This window comes from Mus caroli, chromosome 6 (assembly GCF_900094665.2).
Source record: "Mus caroli chromosome 6, CAROLI_EIJ_v1.1, whole genome shotgun sequence".
In the NCBI taxonomy this organism is placed as follows: domain Eukaryota; kingdom Metazoa; phylum Chordata; class Mammalia; order Rodentia; family Muridae; genus Mus; species Mus caroli.
Window position 1 is genome coordinate 143,180,714 of NC_034575.1, and position 5,381 is coordinate 143,186,094.

General features: G+C 45.0%; 1 pseudogene; it reads left to right on the forward strand.

Moving 5' to 3' along the window:
* Positions 1 to 3,550: 3,550 nt before the first annotated feature.
* LOC110296233 overlaps positions 3,551 to 5,381 on the forward strand; it is a 4,343-nt pseudogene continuing 2,512 nt past the window's right edge.

The window sequence follows — 5,381 nt, forward strand, 5'->3', positions numbered from 1 at the left end:
CTTCCTTTCTCTCTTTCTCTCTTTCCTCCTTTCTTTCTTTCTTTCTTTCTTTCTTTCTTTCTTTCTTTCTTTCTTTCTTTCTTTCTCTCTCTCTCTTTCTTTCTTTCTTTCTTTCTTTCTTAGATATTTTCTTTATTTACATTTCAAATGTTATCCCCTTCCCTAGTTTCCCCTCCAAAAATCTCCTATCCCTTCCCTCCTCCCCCTGCTCCACAATCCACCCACTCCAGCTTCCTGGCTCAGGCATTCCTCTATACTGGGGCATAGAACCTTCAGAGGACCAAGGGCCTCTTCTCCTCCCCCAACAAGGCCATCCTCTGCTACATGTGTAGCTAGAGCCACAAGTCCCTCCGTGTTTTTTCTTTGGTTGGTTTAGTCCTAGGGAGCTCTGGGGGGTGCTGGCTAGTTCATATTGATATTCCTCCTATGGGGCTTCAGTCCCCATCAGCTTCCTGGGTATTTCTCTGGGTCCTTCATTGGGGACCCTGTGCTCCGTCCAATGGATGACTGTGAGTATCCACTTCTGTATTTGTCAGGCACTGGTAGAGCCTCACAGGTGACAGCTATATCAGGTTCCTGTCAGAAGGCTCTTGTTGGCATCTGTCTAGTGTCTGGGTTTGGTGGTTGCTTATGGGATGGATCCCCAGGTGGGGCAGTCCCATAAACATAGTCTGGATGGTCATTCCTTCAGTCTCTGCTCCGAACTTTGTTTCTGTAACTCCTTCCATGGATATTTTGTTTTCCCTTCTAAGATGGATCGAAGTATCCACACTTTGGTCTTCCTTCTTGAGTTTCATGTGTTTTGCAAATTGTATCTTGGGTATTCTGAGTGTCTGGGCTAATATCCACTTATCAGTGAGTGCATATAAAGTGTGTCCTTTTGTTACCTCACTCAGGATGGTATCCTCCAGATCCATCCATTTGTCTAAGAATTTCATGAATTCATTGTTTTTAATAGCTGAGTAGTACTCCATTGTGTAAATGTACCACATTTTTTGTATCCATTCCTCTGTTGAGGGACATCTGGGTTCTTTCCAGCTTCTGGCTATTATAAATAGGGCTGATATGAACATAGTGGAGCATGTGTCCTTATTACCAGTTGGAGCATCTTCTGTGTATATGCCAAGGAGAGGTATTGCTGGATCTTCCAATAGTATTATGTCCAGTTTTCTGAGGAACTGCCAGACTGATTTGCAGAGGGGTTGTACCAGCTTGCAATCCTACCAGCAATGGAGGAGTGTTCCTCTTTCTCCACATCCTCACTAGCATCTGCGAGCAGAGGTGTTTCTTAAAGCATCGGTTACAATAAGAGACAACAGGGACCAACTTAGTGATCCCCAAAATGAATGGAAAATAAGAGATGAGCAACTTGGCCCAACAGTGTCTGAGCTACTCATGAGGTCCACACAAGCACACGATTGAGATAAAATTACAATGGGAAACACGTCACTAAAACCAAAAGGATGTGAAGCCAGGATGTGAGAGACAGGTACAGTGACTTCATGTTCTCCCGAGTCTTTGATATACTTATAAGTTTATTGCCTGAGATTGAGTTCACAGTTTAGATTATTTCATGCTCTCGAAGCAAAGACTACCAATAAACCCTCAAAGAATCAAAATTTATTTTTCAAAATCTGTTTCCATTTAAGTAAAAAGCTGGTTCAGAAAATATTCCCTGGGCTCTTTGTCCCTTGTTCCCAATTTGCCCAACATTTGAAAGTTTTAGATATCTGTATAATGTGTAATTTATTCTCTTGCAAGCTGCTGTAATTTTTCTCTAACTCATCCTTTTAAAAGGAGGGAAACTCTAGTTTCCAAACAAAGCCCTGGCTACAGGGATTCCCACAAGAGGGTTCCCCTTATGGAAGAAGGCAAGAGATAATGCTTTTAAACCTTCCTTTTAAGCTTATTTATTTATTCATTTACTTACCTACTTACTTATTTTTGTTTAAGACAGGGGCTCTGGTAACTCAGGCTGGCCTTGATCTGACTGTGTAGCCAAGGATAACCCTGAATTCCCAAGTCTCTTTTTTTTTTGTCTTACACGGGCTGAGATTACAGGCATTTGCCACGAGGCTCATTTATGCTGTGTTGGGGGTGAAATTCAGGGCTTTGTATATCCAGGCTAGCTCAACAGATGACCCACACTAAATTGTACTCCATGGGGGGGGGCATTCAGGGAGTTAGCACTTGATTTATACAAAACTGAGAGACTAATGGAGACTTTGGATGCTCACAGTTGTGATCTCACAGGGCACTGCAGGTGACTCAGCTGGGCTGTGAAGAGGAGGCTGGTTCTGCGGCTCTCCAAGCTGAAACTGAAGTCAATCTGATCCTGGAATCTCCTCTCAGAGGAACTTAGTAAAACAGGGTGCTCTAAGGTTGTGACTCCCAAATGTTCCTGTGTGTTGTGGGCATGCACTAACCTTGTCCCTTGATCTTAGGGAACACCCCCAGCCCAGGAGGACCTTTGGAGGCACTGTCCTGGAAGCTCATGCTTAGCACTGTAACTAGAAAGGAATCTACCAAGGGTCCCAGAGCTGAGGCTTGATGAGACTCTTGCCAGGATGAAGGGCTATTCTCCTCAGGACACATTTCACAGAGGAAGCAAGGCACACACAGACCATATATTGACCACTGGCAGGGACGTACTCAGATAAACCTTCTTGGCAAGGCCATGGACCCATAGACAGGAAAAAACTTCCACACAACACAATCCTTCAACACAACGGAAACCTGAGGTAGAACCTGTTGTGGATTTAGGACGCGTCTTGTCAAGAGTGAGAAGCTAGACACTCATAGTTAATATAGCAGTGCTCCTGGCCTCTGCTTACACACTGTTTCTTGGGTATTGTGGGGTTCCAGGGCTGTGTCTTGTTATCTCGAGTGAGTGATGTTGCTGAGTTTTGGTTATCAGGTGCAGCCTTGGGTGTAGTGGACTATGCTATTTTTAGATGTTAAGAAGGCATTTTTTTTAAACTATGTTCACTACACCTCTGTGGGCAGGAGAGGTAACTGGAGATACCTGGAGCTTATGTAATCCTTGTTTTCTGTGTTTTTACTACTGATCTTTGAGGAAAAGGGTTGGGGTGGGGGTAGGAGAAGCTTGTTAGGAGAGTGTTTATAGTCCAAAGTCACAGACCTTTCTGGCTGTTTATTCCCACTGTGAATGTGGAGTCATCACAGACGTAGGCTGCTGAAGAGATCAGAAGCCAGGAAAAGCCAACACTATCTGTACATTCTTAGGGTCCCTTCTGTTCTCTCTAAAGCATTGTGGCAACTGTTTCTATGGCAACCATGAAACAGAACAGCCCACACAGTTTAGTCAGCTTGGAACTCAGAGGTGATGCCTAATAGCATAATCTCGGCATAAAGTGGAATGGACCGTTTTCTGAAAATGTACAAGTCTACCTGAGTCTGGAGCCGAGTGCAGAGATACCGTGGCCCGTGTTCTCAGCAGCTAGGCTGTCTACTCCACTCCACACACTGGTGGTGCCTATGTGAATCATTAGACCCACCAGGGCACGTGAGAAAGTATCCCGTTGAGTAAGGGATTCTTCTAGATGCTATAGACTGCGGCTTCTCATCTTGCAGATCCTCGACAGGTACTGCCAGAGGTTGGTGGCAAATGTCCTGACCATCTTTAAGTGGTCAGTGCGACAGTCTTAAGTTCATCCACAAGTCTGGGCAACTGTCCCCAGTGTCCATTTCTAGAGCCTTTTCAGTGTACACAGCCACACAGTAAACATTTTCCCATCCCCTTTCTCCACTTCAGACCCCAGGAAAGCTGGGCCGTGCTCCTGAGCTCTGTAGATTTCTCTCCTGAGATAAAGTGACCCCCACATTCCATGCCCCTTTGCGCCTGGCTTATGTCAGTTCATTCATGTCGATATGCCTGAATATCACTTTTTATAGCTCAGTAAGATGAGCCTGTATAGTAGCACGTATTCTAAAAATCCATCTACCTGCTGATGGTTCTTGAGAAGCAAAAGTAGATAAAACGACCAGACTAGAAATGTGTTTCAGTTGTTACAAAAATACACAGTTGAGCTATTTAGAGAATTTCCTAACATGTTACTCTTAGATTAAGATTGTAATTAGTAGATCTTGGGCATGCTCACTGTGGTGGTGAACTGTGATTATCTACCCAGTTGTAACTAAAACAACCCAGTGAAGCACGCTGTGTGTTTGTGGGGAAGCTTTATGCCGCAGCCAGAACTCAGGCCTAATGGATGAATTGATTTCTTGATGGGTTCATAATCAGCTCACCTTTGGTGAGATGTGGGAGGTGGGTTTTTGGGGTGGTGTCACCCTGGCTGAAGGGCCCCAGTGGGCCTGAGAAGACATGGTGCTGACAGGTTTTGCCTTTCTCTCTCCTCCTTGCTAAGCCACAGATTACATTCCTAAAGCTAGCCACCAAGGTCTAGTCCCTTATTAACCATTTCCTCCCCCTGGGGCTGACTACACAGGTCCAGCTATCTAAGTATTGGAGTGGTAGCCAGCAGCCCCCTCTTGGCTCACCTAGTTAACATATCCAGTTAAAACAAAGCAACTCACCCTGACACGGGCTTCCCCTTTCCCTTGATGAACCGTTATTTTCCTATGGATCATGTGTGTATCCTCTCTATCCAGAGGCAGTCCATTGTCCCTCTGGGAAAGATATCCCTTCCCTCCTCCCCATAGTCCCTTCCCCTTCTCCCTAGTCCCCTGTCTCCTGTCTGTCTCTTATCCCCTGCCCTTTGTCCCTCCGCAGCAAAGGAATCTCATTTGTGCTGAGAACTTGGTCTCAGTGTGTTCTGTGCAGACTCCGGTCTTTCGCTGGCCATTTCCTGTATGCGCCTCCTTTCTGCCCTGCATCTTCTAAGGACTGAAGTGACATCACAATTACATGCCCGATGCTCTGTTCAAAAGCACAGGAACAGTGCCTGAGTCACATTCTTGTCCCTTAAGTTCTATGTTAGACAGTTTGGTCAGAGGGACAGAGAAGAGATACACGCACACGTGCAGGGTGCACATGAGGAAGGAATCGTTTTTTTTGTATGGTTTCTGCTCTCGCCACGCTTTTATCATCCATTTTCTCCCATTAATTCAACCGTGTAACATGTGCACACTTAGGTTATAGCTTTAATGCAGATATGGTGGTATGCAGAGCTTCTCAACTCATAAGATGGTGGCTATTTTACAAGAACCACTTAGGCTGGGCTTTGGGCATGAACATCAAAGTGCTTCCTGGTAGGTTACCAGGTTACTCAACGGTTTCTAAAAAGGTTCTGATCTCTTATTCCCTTTATGTCGGCACCAAATTAGCTTTTCCTTAAAATGTCTAACATGTATCCCAAAGGCACCCAAGACAAAGGGCAAGGTGTAAGAAACAAAGACAG